Source organism: Lygodium microphyllum, chromosome 17 (genome assembly GCF_053477565.2).
Source record: "Lygodium microphyllum isolate KBCC chromosome 17, Lygodium_microphyllum_v1.1.10, whole genome shotgun sequence".
Classification (NCBI taxonomy): domain Eukaryota; kingdom Viridiplantae; phylum Streptophyta; class Polypodiopsida; order Schizaeales; family Lygodiaceae; genus Lygodium; species Lygodium microphyllum.
The window spans coordinates 59,886,766-59,904,357 of record NC_141151.1 but is presented as its reverse complement, the minus strand read 5'-3'; the positions used below and the strand labels follow the sequence as shown (position 1 = coordinate 59,904,357).

The following is a 17,592-nucleotide window of genomic DNA, read 5'->3' as shown; positions in this document are numbered from 1 at the left end:
ATCCTTTTTTAAAACATGTGGTGGAGGGAAAGAATGAGTATATGAAATGTGAGTGGTGTGAAAAGTTTAGGATCAAAGGACCATGGGGAAAAGGAAAGGGATGTAAAACCATGCAGCTTAGTGCAATTTGAAAACATGTCATCTCTAAGGAGCATCAATGGGCACAAGCTAGACATGATGCTAATGTAAAGGGAATCAAAGTATTCACACAAGTGAAAACAATTAATGATAGAAATAAGGAGAGAGTAACTACAGTAATGAAACTCATGTACTTTGTGGCAAAAGAAGACTTGGCAATCCAAAAGTTTGTTAAGATTTGTGAGTTGGCTTATGCAGTGGCAATGGAATCAATGCCTTCTTATCATGATTATTCATCTTATACTAACATTATGGCTGGTAAGGAGTTTGCTTTCTCTATATAAGAACATCTATATACATTGCAACTTTAAGAGATATTGTCAAGTCCTTACTATGCCTTAATGGTAGATGAAACAACTGATAGGGGTTTAGAAAAGCACTTAATCATTTATTTTTCATTCTTATCCTCTGAGGGAAGAGGTACATGCAAAGTAGAATTCCATGACTAATCTTGGTTGTTGATGGCACTGCTCAAACAAAGTTTGATGCTATCATGCTAGTTTTGAAGGACATTGGTTTCAGCATACAACGTCTTGTTGGCATCGCCACTGATGGAGACAGCTCAATGTTAGGTTGTTATGAAGGCTTGGTTGCAAAACTACAAAGGGAAGTACCTCATCTTATTAGCACACAATGTATTCCTCATAGAGAAGCCCTTGCCATTGTTGATGCAGCTAAGTGTTTTCCTTACCTTTCTTATGTTGACAAAATCGCAAACAAGGTGTACTCTTGGATAAATGCATCAAGTTTATGTCATACAACTTTCCAAAGTCTTTTACAAGAAATGAATATACAAGTTTTGGAAGTACTTCAAATCCATGATGTTAGATAGTTGACAATGGGTAACATAATGGAAAGGTTATGCAAGCTAATGTCTGCAATTTTGACATTTTGGAAAGACAGCGCACGAGCATGGTATCAAAAGTTAAGGATCTACAAAGTGTTGTTTTGTATTTGTATGCTTGCTGATGTCCTAAAGGTCTTAAACCTCCTAAATAAAAAGTTTCAAGAAGATGCTTTGGATATCACAACAATCACTCCTACCATCGAAGTGAGAATAAGATCTCTTACCAGGAAGTTCTTAGAACGGCCATTCGGAGCAGGTACATCATATCTTCTCAAGTTTATGAATGACACAAGAGATGGTTTAGTATGGCATGTAAATGAGAATGGAGAAGAATATATACATCAACTTCTCTTCACAAAAATGCCTGGACAAGATAAAGCACGTATTGCTATTAATAATGGAAGGGGTGATGTTGATAGTTGTGTTCAACTTGCAAAATAATTTGTTGGAAAGATCATAGATTGTGTGAATGAGCGATTTCTAGATATGTATGTTTTTGGTGCAACAAGACTATTCTCTCCATAATATCTTCCACATGACCCAAAAGAAAGAGAAAATAAGGTCAATCTATGGTTGGACAGGTTACTACAAAAGTTTAGTGCTTCTATTTTAGATACTCAAGGATGCAAAAATGAAATCTACGCATTCACTGACACACTATATTTTGGATGTGAGGGAATGAGTATGAAGGATCCATGGCATGTTTTCTCCAACAATTTTGATTGGCAAGCAACATATCCAAACTTGATGAGATTATCGCAAATTCTTTTAGTTCTTCCTACTTCATCAATAGCATGTGAACGAGGCTTCTCTAAGCACAATATAATCAAAAGTGATCGTCACCAACTATTGAAGGTGGTGACTCTTGAGGCATTAATGTGAATTTCTCTTATTGGCCCTGACATCAAAAACATTGATTGGGGGCATTTGTCTATGAGAAATGGGAGCTAGTAAAGGCATGGAGACTACTTGATTTGTAGTTCTTACTTGTTGCTCACCTTGTTTTCTATCATGATGAACTTTATCAATTAACTATGATGTACAAGAGAATAGACCTTGGAAACTCTTTTGGTCTAAAGAATATGAAACCAAAGTTTTTATTGTGATTTTCCACACTAGTTTATACTTGTTTTGTTAATCGTGTATTATGGGACGTTACCATCTTCTATTAAGAGTTGTTATCTCTTAAGTTTCATCTAAGAATGATCTCTTGTGAGCTTCTTGGAAGTTGATGCCTAAATTTAAAGCAAAGGCACCAAAATGAAGCTCACAAAAAAGAATAAAAGCGTCATTGATTTTGTCTTGAAGCCCAACCTTGGGCATAAAGTTTAAAGCATGTTGCCTTGTCCGCATGGCCCTGCTCATGTCGATTTGGTGGTGCGCACGTGCTTCCAACTTCCTACGATGACGGTTGTTGTTTTTGAAAGGTAAAGTTTCTACATGGTTGCTTTCTGCCCTAATCATTTTCAAAATTTGGCATTCAAGCATTTACAATGTGCATCATTGGTCAAGGCCCTAATGATTTAGGTTAAGGGTGCCAGTTTACTGGTAGCTACCAGCCCCTCTAGCGAAAAATATCAAGAATGGAAAAATTGGCCTTTTCATATTTATTTGGAAAAAAATTATGATTTTTTAGAATTATGGATTTTTCTTGATCAAGTATGCTCAACATTATTTTCATATTCATATTCATCTCATATGAACCCTACAATCTCATATGCTCAACATTATATCCATATTCATTTTCTCGATATATAGAGAGAGAAAGTCTCACTACACTCATCAATAGATTATTTGCTCACAATAGCCCAATCAGTCATGTTGCTTTTTTTTCAATCATTAGTTTTTCTATAATGCATTATGTATTAATTAATCTCTAGTTGTTGTTGATTTTTGTGCATTAAAGCTCTTTAAGGAAAAAGAGTATATCAAATGGTCCCAATACCTTAAGCACGTGTTACCCAACATTTTGGTCCCATTATTTAGATCAAGGTCATGTCAACCATGTGAGATCTCATACATATTGCCATGGAGAATAAGGGGCGTGGTGATGCTGACCCTGAAACACGTTTGCAACAAGTAGTTAGGATTTGATATTTTTTGTTAGATTAATAAGATTGTCTAATTCATGATAACATTAAAAAGAAATCATTTTACACATTCTTACTAGGATAGTATTATACTATTCATTAGTTTTATTTATTTAAAAAATCATTTGGTTTTATCAATCTTAGTTGGATGGTCCTACCTTGAAAATTGTAATTTTATGACTTTTTTAAAATTTTAAATCTTACTACTACAAAAGGAGCTTTTGAATAGCTCCTATATAGGAAAACTTGTGGAATTTAGGAAATTCTCTAATATTTTGTACGTTCAAACTAATGCATTCCCTACGTATAACTAGGAAATTACATTCCCCACATCTTATAGTAGGGATTAATCTTAGGTATGCCTTTATGAATTCCCTACATACAACTAGGGATTTCCATTCCCCACACCTTACATTATGAAATTATAGGATATATAGCTAGGGAATCACATTCTTCACATATCATAGAAGGAAATAACATGCTATACAACTAAGAGGTTCCATTCCCTATATTTTGTACTAGGGAATTATAGATGGCCATATCAAGGTATATTTTGTTTGCTTGTTTTTCTAGAACTATGGGAAATAGTCACGATACAAATTAGGCTTGAAAGCAAGCAGTCACTTTGATGCACTTGCATTGCCAAAGAGATCAAAATGACTCTTTTTTTAAAAATTGCACAAAGTGTAATGTCATAAAAGTGGCATTAACCTCGAGGAAGTTACTATATGTATATCCTCTACATCACGTGCATTCAAAGCCTATTTATAAATATCCTTATCTATACATTTTTTATGAATAGAACATAACCCTTTTCTATTCAATCTATAAAGAATCCCTTTATATTACACCCTTCTGTATGTAAAAATTGTATAAAAATAGTATTTTAAAATTACCTTATTTTGAACCCACATGATACACACATATATTCATGAGTAACTTACCCGAGGCTGACTTACTAAATTTATCTTTATGGGAAACTTCAACATAACTAGTCTCCCAAAAAAATATGTTAAACTTACTAAAAGTTATGGCATTTCATGTTGCTAAAATTAGACTTTTGCATTTACTCGTACACATAAATTTTTGTGCTTTTTTCAAAATGCATGTGCCTTGAGAAACTAGCTTATTTGCCTTGGGACATTGATTTTTATCACACTTTCTAATCTTGGTATCGTAAATTATTTAGACTAAATTGATCTTTGCCAGCAATCTAATGCATGCAGGCATCCAAAGAAATTTGAAAGCAAGACACCCAAATCATGTTTGATCTGCCTTTCATTTATTTTGATTTATGCATTCTAATGTGTTTGCTCGTTTGGACATCTATGAAACCTTCCTAAGCCAACAATGTTTCTCAAGGTGATCAAGTCCACAAGTCAACTTTGGCTATTTACATGCGTAGCCTAGTATGTCTAACCAACAAAGCACCATTCCAAGTCTATTTCATAGCCTAGTACATCTAGCAATGACTAGACAGAGCACCATTACAAGTCTATTCATAAATCACACTTGTTGGCTTGTGGGGGCTAAAATCTTGTCTAACTTATGATTATCAGAAGTACAATCCAACTTGGCGATGAGGATACATCTAACGCAATATAGTTATAGTTGCTATTGATCTGCGTCTAATATATTGAACAATTAATTTTTTGCATGTCTTTACTGATATGTAGATAGTTGAGGTATATCTTTCTTATTTGAACCTTCAACAAATTTTCAACCTCTTGCTAGTTGTATGATAATTCCACTATGCATCATCACGCTAGAGGCGACTCTAAAAGATAAACAAGGGGGACCTATTCTTGGATAAGACACGAAGGAACAGATTGTGGTGGGTCCATGATAACCTTGAGTAGGGGCTACTACTATCTTTCAAGGGAGGCAAATGATATTCTAAACTTGCATTGAAAAGAAGACCATCGTGAAGAAGGTGACCAAACTATGAAAAGAGGTTGATACAAAAAGAACTAGTAATTGTAGCAAATCATTAACAGAATAATGGACAATGTCTTCTGAAAGCAAGACAAATAGAGTGTTTCAGTAGGTTGAACCTGGTTGGGCTTCTCTTGCATTGTACAACCTCACATGCAAGTATCTATTTCTACCATAAGGGAATCTCTTTAAAAATACATGCAAATCATCATCCACAAGTAGAGAGCAAACACAATGTAAGCATAAAGATGATCTATTCTACCTTGCTCCATGTCATGTTTGGTGATAGCCACATGAAATCTAACCATGAACTCGGTTTACATGTTTCAAGATTTGTTAAGAGTGGTTGTCTTACCCACCACTAGTTTATCCATGACTATTAGACTTTGTAGACTACTTGCTAGTCTCATGCTTTAAACCTGGTAGTGTTTGAAGAAGCCATTAGGTTAACATGGTAGGGCCTTCTCAAGGAGGGTTCAGCATAAAGAAACATGCATATGTGGATATGGAGTGAGCATTACCAAAAAACAAGAAAAAATATGCAAGTGATTTTGTATTATATTGTTCAAATGACATGACAAGTCCATCATCAATTTATGTTTTATAATAAACACATTGGAGAGATATGGAGGGGATAAAGACTAGACAAGATGTATGCGCCATGTGCTGATGGATAAGTGGGTATCACTTGGCATCAGATATGCAATATTGGGGGAGTACTATGCCTTGGATTATGTCTCAATACTAATTACCCCCTAGGGTTAGTATGTGAGAGAAAGACTTATAAATCTCTAAGTCCTTTTAAACTTAACATGTCTTTTTCTTCAAACAAAATTTTGTAAAGGAATTGCAGAGTGCATAGAAAGTAATGGCTTTAGTACAACTTGATCCCTTTCAGAAGTGGAGAGCAAGCGTAAAATCTATAATGTAGCTTTGCAAAAGCCATAGGGATATTATAAATATAATGGATAGAAAGTCACACTATATATTTAACAATTTAGAGGTATTGCTCTCAAGTCCTAAAGATTCTTATTTTCCTTTTGTGGAGTTATATTAATAATCAACAAAGTGATAAATTTCAACTACAGAGACATAATTGAAGGCTCATGAGATGATGGTAGGAGCATCCATGCACCAATCCATCACAAAAATGAAGAAGGCATTTCAGGAAGATTTCTTCATCAACTATACTCCATTGTTGAAATATAACTTAAATAAGTAGAGGGTTATAAAGCTACACTTGTCACCTTTTTTATCCTAAAAGAAAAGGTAAAGAGTGATATTTCCCTCTCTATTGAAAGAACTTTGGGTGTGGAAGAGACATTTTTTCTTGAGAAGGATGAATTTTTTGGGGAGAAATTTAGTGGTGTGTATTTCTTGGCTAGTAGGTAGATGTAGCAGCTAGGGTTAGCAACGTTGACTATTGGCACCAAGCTTGGACACGAGAGAGAGAGAGCACAAACGGTGCACCTTGTTGCCTAGTACTATAGGTGAATATGGCCGCTTATATAGTATATTGAAATGTGATTTTTTCAATTTATTGTAATTGCTTGTCTAGTGCTTATAATTGTTCTATCTAGATTCATGACATCAGGACCTAGGGTGCGATTGATAGTAAGGGCTTTGTGGAATCCTCACCTTGGTTTTGAAAGAGGAACATGTCTTGGTTTTGCATGAGGTATGCTCTGAATCAAGATCGCTTTTCTCTTATCAGAACACCATATTGGGGAATATGGGAATTCCCATAAGTTTGGGACAAGTGGTCAAATCTTTGGATTTGTCATAACTTGAACACGATAACTCCAAATTGAGTGCTCTATAGCTCAATAGATTCCATTTTTCAAGTACTTTTCGATGATCAGTCACATCATATGGTTCCGAGAAACTTATGGGCATGTTATCCGGGTACCACCTTTTTAGTATTCAAAAAATGAGAATTGAAAAATTCCCAAATTCACTAATATTGTGTTTATGTGCAAGGTATGCTCTAAATATTCGGCCTTTCTGGCGAGATATGCTCTAAATATTCAACCTGAAATATTTCGCCCTTTCTCATCCGTTGCGAAAGATCACTTTCACCATATCTCGCCCTTTTTGTTATGCCAATCTATGTTTTGCATGGCATCTCTCATCTAAGATAAGTTTTGATAGTAAGTTCTTATCATAAGTTTTTATGTATTTATGATAAGTTTTGTGTATTTAAAATTGAGATCTTAGAATAATTAATACGCCAGCTTGAAGTTTTTATATAAACATATGAATAACAAATTTGATGTTGTCATGAATTAGGTTTAATCATGTTGTCCTCATCACCTAGTGCGGTGCATGCTGATGAGTCAAAGAGCACATCTTCAAGTGAGGATGAAACATTACGTATTCATAATCGAGATGCATGGCTACGATGAAAAATAAAATGCATGTGTAATCGTTGTCGAGGGTATATTTTTCGAGCATGTCGAGTTGCAATGTCACACCTCAGCATGTATGGAGAATGGGACCGAGAAAAATCACCAGTATTCATTGTTTTTTTTAACACTAAGATTGCTAGTCTATGTTACTCAATATATATCAATGTACATGAAACTCCCTTTTGTGGTTGAGCAGGATGTGGTGCCACATCCTCAGATGCTCCCTCTCGGGCGTGGAGAGGCTGCAAAACGTCGACGCGAGGAGGCATAGTCTTCAAGAAGAGTGGAGACTGACGACCATGATAGTAGCCCTCATGAAATGCCCCATCAAGTTGTAGAGGATGAGATTTTGGACAACATGGTACACCATCTATTTTCGTAACCGGTTCAGGGAGAAGGTCACTCTACGAAGCCAGATGATATGCAAAAGCTAAATTTTTTATATGTATACATGTGATACATATACACAATATAATAAGTATTTAAGTTTCTTGCTTTTATTTTGTTACAACTATATATATCATCTCTCACTTAACTTGGGTCTCACCTATATATACTAACTCTACATCAATATGAATCATTCTTTGAGAGCATGTCTTGTGTATCTCTCTCGTACTCTCTCTCTCTCTCAACATGGTATCAGAGCTATGGATGCGTAGCAACAATAAGGAAGATAAGTTGTTTCATTGTTTATACTTGATTGAATTCTTTGCACAAGTGATGATTTGATACATGAACTTGTTCAAATTAGAAGTATTAGTTAATTTTGTCTTTAAAAACAAAACCATTCTCATCGTGCTCTCGAATCCTGTCAAAACCGCTTGTCAATTGGAGTTCCGCATCAAAAGTTATGACAGTTCAGGATTCAAGACAGCAATTCTGCTCGAATCTGCGATTCTTTATTTAAAACTGTAATTGTAATTACAGTTCGTTAATCCCCAATTACAGTTTGTTAATTACTCGTCTTCGTTAATGATGTTGATTATGACAAGCAAACATCTTGCTAATTTTAGTGATGTTTTATTATCGTTCACGTTATTTGCTCGATCGAAATAGTATTTTTCTTATATGCGTCATCTCGTTTTGCACGTTACGCCTCTCTATTTCGGGCTTTCTTTTTAGTCACTCAATATTTTTCGTCGTTCTTACGTGCATATCCCTATTTTCATTGTCATGCGTCTCAACTACGCTCGTCTTGATCATGGTTTGCAGATTCTGCGATCTCATCTTATTTGTTTTCTCTCAACATACAGGCATGGCCAATTGCGTAATTGTTAACGGATATCCGTATGGCCAACGTTCAGTTCCCTTCTTCCAAGGACAAGGCTTTCCTGGGTGGAAAGCAAAGATGATGCTAATTCTTGAAGGTGACGAATTATTTGATATTGTTTTGGGCGACTGTCTTGCCCAGTTCAACCTATTGATGTGATGAATAACAATTCTGTGATTACTGATGGTCCATTATTTGAAGAATTGAAAATTGATCATACTGATTGGATTCGTCGTGACAAAGCGGCTCGTCCTTATATATTGTCTGCACTTCCTCACTCACTTATGTTGGATGTCTTTCATCTGGAAACCTCTCATGCTATTTGGGAGTATCTTATCTCAACGTTTGAGAAGAATTTGGTTACCGAAATTTTATATCTCCAAACTTGTTTGAAGAATTTTCAATATAAGGTTGGTACTTGTATGCACTCTCATATCGAGGCTTTTAAAGACATTATCAATCAACTTGGTGCTGCCGGCGCTCCTGTTGCTAAAAATCAGATTGTTACTCAACTTCTTCATACCATCAAAGATCCTTTATATGACAATATCATCAATATTTTGTCTAACAAGGATGATATCCACTTTGACAAAGCATGTATATCTCTTATTGAATATTCTCAACATCATGAGCATCATTTGAAAAAATCTGATGCTGTTTTGGTCACTCGCGAACAAAGGGATTTTGATGCTGCTTTTGTTGCTCGCAAGCATCCCGCTTCACGTTTTCAGCAGGGTGGACGCCCTAATCAAGGTAGTAAATCTTCTCATCTTGCTTATCCTAACAAACATTGTTCTTATTGTGATAAGAAAGGCCATGTGGCTTCTGATTGCTGGGCATGTCAATATGATGAGGAGCATGGAGTTACTACAAAGCAACCTCGCTCGTCCAAAAATTTTCCTCCTTGTGATTATTGTGCACATACAGATTATCCATCTCATCGTTGTTATAAACATAGATATGATGAAGAACGTTCTCGAGCTTATATTGTTCAACAAACTACAACTGATGATTATCATACTCATCAGGAGCTCAATTTCGTCCATCATGATATCTCTCCAGAAAAGGTACTTCATGTTCATGATGGTTCTCTATTCATCGTTGATTCAGGTGCCACTGGAAACATGACATACCAATCGCAGTGGCTTCACAATTATCATTCTCTTCCTATCAAGAAGTTTGTTTATCTTGCAGATGATAGGACTTGTCAAGTCAAAGGAGTGGGTGATTTATATCTGGGGACTGTTTCATCCACCAGAATATTAAGAGGAGTTCTTCATGTTTCAGATTTGCAAAGAAATCTTCTTTCTGTTGCTCGTCTAGTTGATCTTGGTTTGTTTATTGGCTTTGATTATAATCAATGTCGTATAGAGAAAGATGGGCATACTATAGTAGTGGCTCCTCGACATGGTAATCTATTTGAGCTATCATTGAATGATACAGTTGCAAATGTTGTTACTGCCCCTAGAGATGCAGATTGCAAATTATGGCATCAACGATTTGCACACTCCGATTTTGCCAAAATTCTTGATCTTCATTGTCATGGTCTTGTGCAAGATATGGATCTTAAATCTCATCCATGTATGGGAATATGTGAGTACTGTGCACTTGAAAAACACCATCATTCGCCTTTCCACACTTCTATTTCATCACATTCTTGTGCTCTCTTGGATTTGGTTCATACTGATATTTGCGGTCCTTTTCCTGCCTCAAAGTCTCAATATTGATATTTTATAACTTTCATTGATGATTTCTCACGGTACACACATGTCTATCTTCTTCGACATAAGTCTGAGGCTTTATCTATATTTAAACAATACAAGATAAGTGTGGAGCTTCAAACTGGATTTTCTATAAAGATGCTTCGCAGTGACAATGGCAGTGAATATGTATCCAATCTATTTGATGACTTTTGTAAGAATCAAGGTATTCATCATGAGTTTACAGTTCCTTATTCTCCTCAGCAAAATGGTGTTGCTGAGCGCAAAAATCGCACTATTCTTAATGCTATATGTTGCATGCTTATACACTCTGGTTTGTCTCAAAAGTCTTGGACTGAAGCACTTCTAACAGCCGTTTTTATTCAAAATCATCTTCCAACTACTGCACTTGCTGGTAAAATTCCTATAACAATCTGGACAGGGAAGACACCTTCAATATCTCACTTTCGCACATTTGGCTGCATTGCTTATATTCATGTGCCCAAGGACAATCCTCCAGGTTTGAAGGTTATTTTTCTTGGTTATTCAGATCATTCCAAAGGTTACAAATTTTATGATCCTTCTACTCAAAAGGTTATCATTAGTCGTGATGCTATATTTGATGAGAAGACTACGGGTGGCACATGGTCGTCAGATGTTTCAGATGATACACAGTCTTTGCTTAGTGCATTTCCTTACTTGCTTTGTGATTCTACTAATTCTGATGATCATAAACCTCCTTCACCTCCAAAGAAGATTGATGAAAATTTGGAGATCTATGTCGATCTTCCTATTGAGATAGAGCATGGATTCTATTCTATTGAATATGATGTCTTTGATGATGCTATGTCTGACCAAGAGGATCCAATATCGTATATGGAAGCTATCAATTCATCTCAAAGGGATCAATGGCAAGAAGCTATGCAAGCTGAGTATGATTCTTTAATCTCCAAAGGTACATGGATTCTTACTAAACTCCCCCCAAATCGTGTTCCTATCAAATGTAAATGGGTTTATAAAACCAAGACCAAAGCTGATGGCTCATTTGATAAGTTCAAAGCACGACTTGTTGCAAAAGGTTACTCATAGATTGCAGGAGTAGATTATCAAGAAACATTTTCTCCCGTTGTGCGCTCCACAACTGTTCGTATGATTTTGGCTTTTGCAACACTATTTGATCTAGAAATTCACCAAATGGATGTTAAAACGGATTTTCTCAATGGAGATCTTGAAGAAGAAATCTATATGGAGCAAGCTGAAGGTTTTATGATTGCAGGAAAGACTCTCGTGCTTGGTATATTAAGATTGATCAGTTCCTCACATCTAAAGGTTTTGTGGCATGTTTTTCTGACCCAAATCTTTACATCAAAAGGGATGACAAATATTTTAATATTCTTGCTCTATATGTTGATGATACTATTCTTGTGTCAAATAATATTGCTTCCTTGGATGCTATGAATAAGCTTTTATCGACTGCATTTGAAATAGTGGATCTTGATGAGATACATTCTTGTTTGGGTATTCAAGTTCAACGACACCGACAACAAGGCATTCTTCTTCTTCACCAGACGAAGTTTATTAATGATATTGTTGAGAAGTTTGGGTTGAAAAATGTGCACTCTGCCAACACTCCCATTCTTTCAAGCTCTACCAAGGGTACATCTACAACACGCAATGAAGAATCAGCCATTCATCAACCTTTTGCTAATCTTGTTGGTTGTCTTCAATTTATTGGTTTAAACACAAGACCAAATATTTTATTTGCAGCTAATTTTTTGGTACAGTATCTTTCTTCCCCTTCCACTATTCATTGGAGTGCTGCAAAACGTATTCTTAAGTACCTCAAGGGTACTAAGGAATTTGGTCTTATTTATCGTCCTCGAGAGGATTCTTCTTTATCTTCTTCAACTTCTCTTGACCTTATTGGATATACAGATGCTGATTGGGCAAGTTCACACTTATCCATGCGATCTACAAGTGGGAATTGCTTCTTTGTAAATGGATGTTTGGTTTCTTGGTCCAGCAAGAAACAACGATGTGTTGCGGTTTCTACAACTGAGGCCGATATGTTGCTGCATCATTAGCAGCTCGCGAGCTAGTTTGGCTTCAACAACTACTTGCAGATTTGGGACATCCTTCATCATCTAGTACACCTCTTCGATGCGATAACCAAAGTGCTATTAGTCTTACCAAAGACTATATACAACATAGTAAATCAAAGCATATTGCTATTCATTATCATTATGTTCGACATGAAGTCAAGAAAGGTTCCATTATGGTGGAGTATTGTCCTAGTGATCAAATGGTTGCAGACATCTTCACAAAAGCTCTTAGTGAAGCTCGCTTTAGTTCATTAAGACATGCACTTGGTATTGTTCCAAGTTCTTGTCTCACTGATTGAGGCATGTATCATTGTATTCAAGAAAACTTTATAGTAAATCATTTTTGTATCGTAGGTATGTGTAGGGGCTCGAGTTTTTCCCTTGTTCTCCCCAAGGGTTTTTTCACTCACAGCCAGAGACCTTTGTTTGAGTGGGGATGTTACAACTATATATATAATCTCTCACTTAACTTGGGTCTCGCCTATATATACTAACTCTACATCAATATGAATCATTGTTTGGGGGCATGTCTTGTGTATCTCTCTCGTACTCTCTCTCTCTCTCAACATGTTTTTCAAATACAGGTTGTGTATCATCCAATGGTAAATAATAACCGATGGTGGTATGTCATCCCTATATCTAATCGTTCAAAACCAATATATGGTAATATTACCGACATAGAGATAGTAGATGACAATCCAACAATTAATGATGATGTACATGATGACACCATAATGGATGATATGCGTGATATAGTACAAGATGAACCTCGCAAGGATGTTCAAGGAAACGCAGAAGAGGACAATAATGTGATTGATGATATTGATGTTGTTATTGAGAAATATAGCAACACATTTGATAGTGGGATAGACTTATTTGTTTCGTTACCTCTTGGTAACATAGACCTAGAAGTAGATAGTTTAGCAAGGGCTGATGTCATTGAAGATGAGATGGATCATTCACTGTAACATACTTAATTTGCTTAATGATTCAATGTGTATTCTTAATTCTATGGAAAATATCATGCGCACACGTGCATACTCAAGAATCAATAGTCAAGTTTAAAGCTAAATTGAATTTTCCATAATAAAAAGGAAGTATTTTTTATCATCTTCAAGTAGAGAAATTACGAGATACATACAATTCTTGCTACTAATTGTATAATAAGGTTTCTGTCGCTTGCCGCTAATTACTTATATCAGGCTTGTCAACTGGAGGAACTGCCATTCATTAGAGAGCAATGCAAAAATAATTATTAACTCTGGATTTTTTATTATATTAAGTCCAATTTCAAGTGGTTAAATAATTACACGTTTGAAGACGCGTCTATATTCACGTCTATTTGCGCGGATATATAGATGCAAAATTCGCATCTATTTACACATGCATATAGATGCACCCCACTTTGCGCATCTAACATGCGCGTCTATGCCTCGTTTTTGTTGTGGTGCATATGAAGGAGGAGTTGTGAAAGGAGGAGAAGGCTGATGGTTCTTGAGCAGTAGGCCACTTCAACTGTGTAGATTTGTGAAAGTGTAAGCAGTGAAACGAGCCGTCTTGCATATTGGTACTGGTGAAATGAGTGTTGAGTCGTCACTCCCAGGCAGAGGCATTGAAGCTATGAGTGCAGGGGCATAGGCATATGAAGGAGGATTTGCAAAAGGAGGAGAAGGATGATGGTGTCTGGGTGGTGAGCCACTTCGAGTACACAGATTTGTGCAGGCGACAATGAAAAAAGCCTTCCTGCATAGTAGGGGGCCGACTCGCCGAGGCACAGAGACACTGGCACATAGCGTTTGCATGAGGGAGGAGGCACAGAGGTAGTGCCTTGTAAGTTGTGACCATCTTCTTCAAGAGAGGAGGCTAGCGCTATCTACTGGTGAATCGCATTAAAAAATAGAATAAAGCAATACACAAAGGTTTGATTTGCATTAGAAAATCGGTAAGAAAACATTTGATTCGCATTAGGAAAAAAACAAAGCATTTTTCTTTTCACCATCACAGCTTGCTGGTCCTTGGAGTTATTGATGAGTGTGAATGCCGAACGGTCAAAGCCTAAAGGCCACTGAGATGTTGACCATTGGGCCTTGGCACCACATCCCGTGACACGCGTCAAGTAGATGGAGGTGTGGTGATGATTGAGCTATTTGGTGTTTAGACAAGGACCTTTTGAGCCTTGAGCCTATCTCTTGAAGCACCCCAGGTCAACTTCTATAACTTGTAAGCCTTTCTAAATTCTCATAATCCTTGGATTTTGCCTTTTTTCACCCCTCTTGAGTCACTTTAGGTGTCTAGGCTCTTGATGAAGTGAGTATATCTACCCTCTATGAGGATTCTAGGCAACCTACAAGCCATCCAAAAGGCATCGAGGTATGAGTTCTGATTCTTCTAAGTATGCATCTAGTCGAACTATTTGAGAAAAAGTAAATTTTGTGAAATTCCATTATTGAAATACCTCATTTTTACTACTTAACAGATGAGTCAACAAACTTTATTGGATATGCTTGGCAGGGGAAAAGAAAAGGAAAAAGTTAATCCAAATGTCAACCTAGAAGTGAATCCAAATATAGATCTTAATGTCTATCTAGAAGACAATCCATATGTCGATCTAGATCTTCATTCTCAACTCTTTGGCGATACTCCAAAGCATGATGAAGATGAAGAGAATGAGATTGAAAATGAATATGAGGATAATGAAATGGACGGTGATGTAGAAATGTTTGATATGCCGAGTAGCACATCAGAAAATGTAGCCAACACAGAAGACTCCACAACAACATCAAAATAGTATTCTAGAAATTTTCGAATAGAATGGACGAGAAAATATCATTTTTTAAAGCGTGTGGTGGAGGGAAAGAATGAGTATATGAAATGTGAGTGGTGTGAAAAGTTTAGGATCAAAGGACCATGGGGAAAAGGAAAGGGATGTAAAACCATGCAGCTTAGTGCAATTTGAAAACATGTCATCTCTAAGGAGCATCAATGGGCACAAGCTAGACATGATGCTGATGTAAAGGGAATCAAAGTAACCACACAAGTGAAAGCAATTAATGATAGAAATAAGGAGAGAGTAACTACAGTAATGAAACTCATGTACTTTGTGGCAAAAGAAGACTTGGCAATCCAAAAGTTTGTTAAGATTTGTGAGATGGCTTATGCAGTGGCATTGGACTCAATGCCTTCTTATCATGATTATTCATCTTATACTAGCATTATGGCTGGTAAGGAGTTTGCTTTCTCTATATTGGAACATCTATATACATTGCAACTTCAAGAGATATTGTCAAGTCCTTACTATGCCTTAATGGTAGATGAAACAACTAATAGGGGTTTAGAAAAGCACTTAATCATTTACTTTTCATTCTTATCCTCTGAGGGAAGAGGTATATGCAAAGTAGAATTTGCACGACTAATCTTGGTTGTTGATGGCACTGTCAAACGAAGTTTGATGCTATCATGCTAGTTTTGAAGGACATTAGTTTCAGCATACAACGTCTTGTTGGCATTGCCACTGATGGAGACAGCTCAATGTTAGGTTGTCATGAAGGCTTGGTTGCAAAACTACAAAGGGAAGTACCTCATCTTATTAGCACACAATGTATTGCTCATAGAGAAGCCCTTGCCATTGTTGATTCAGCTAAGTGTTTTCCTTACCTTTCTTATGTCGACAAAATCGCAAACAAGGAGTACTCTTGCATAAATGCCTCAAGTTTACATCATATAGCTCTACAAAGTCTTTTACAAGAAATGAAAATTACAAGTTTTTGAAGTACTTCAAATCCATGATGTTAGATAGTTGGCAATGGGTAACATAATGGAAAGGTTATGCAAGCTAATGCCTGCAATTTTGACATTTTGGAAAGACAACGCACGAGGATGGTATCAAAAGTTAAGGATCTACAAAGTGTTGTTTTTTATTTGTATGCTTGCTGATGTCCTAAAGGTCTTAAACCTCCTAAATAAAAAGTTTCAAGAAGATGCTTTGGATATCAGAACAATCACTCCCACCATTGAAGTGACAATAAGATCTCTTACAAGGAAGTTCTTAGAATGGCCATTTGGAGTAGGTACATCATATCTTCTCAAGTTTATGAATGACACAAGAGATGGTTTATTATGGCATGTAAATGAGAATGGAGAAGAATATATACATCAACTTCTCTTCGCAAAAATGCGTGGACAAGATAAAGCAGGTATTACTATTGATAATGGAAGGGGTGATGTTGATAGTTGTGTTCAACTTGCAAAATAATTTGTTGGAAAGATCATAGATTGTGTGAATGAGCGGTTTCTAGATATGTATGTTTTTGGTGCAACAAGAATATTCTCTCCACAATATCTTCCACATGACCCAAAAGAAAGAGAAAATAAGGTCAATCTATGGTTGGCCAAGTTACTGCAAAAGTTTAGTGCTTCTATTTTAGATACTCAAGGATGTAAAAATGAAATCTATGCATACACTGACACACTATATTTTGGATGTGAGGGAATGAGTATGAAGGATGCATGGCATGTTTTCTCCAACAATTTTGATTGGCAAGCAACATATCCAAACTTGATGAGATTATGGCAAATTCTTTTAGTTCTTCCTACTTCATCAGTAGCATGTGAACGAGGCTTCTCTAATCACAATATAATCAAAAGTGATCGTCACCAACTATTGAAGGTGGCGACTCTTGAGGCATTAATGCGAATTTCTCTTATTGGCCCTGACATCAAAAGCATTGATTGGGGGCATTTGTCTATGAGAAACGGAAGCTAGTAAAGGCACGGAGACTACTTGATTTGTAGTTCTTACTTGTTGCTCACCTTGTTTTCTATCATGATGAACTTTATTAATTAACTATGATGTACAAGTGTCTAGACCTTGGAAATTCTTCTGGTCTAAAGAATATGAAACCAAAGTTTTTATTGTGATTTTCCACACTAGTTTATACTTTTTTTAAAATCGAGTATTATGGGACATTACCATCTACTATTTAGAGTTGTTATCTCTTAAGTTTCATCTAAGAATGATCTCTTGTAAGCTTCTTGGAAGTTGATGCCTAAATTTAAAGCAAAGGTGCCAAAATGAAGCTCACAAAAAAGAATAAAAGCGTCAT

General features: G+C 36.3%; 2 pseudogenes; both read left to right on the top strand.

Moving 5' to 3' along the window:
- Window positions 1-592: 592 nt before the first annotated feature.
- On the top strand, window positions 593-1,867 carry LOC148021939 (uncharacterized; annotated as a pseudogene).
- Window positions 1,868-2,389: 522 nt separating this feature from the next.
- Window positions 2,390-17,252, top strand: LOC148021938 (uncharacterized; annotated as a pseudogene).
- Window positions 17,253-17,592: the final 340 nt, after the last annotated feature.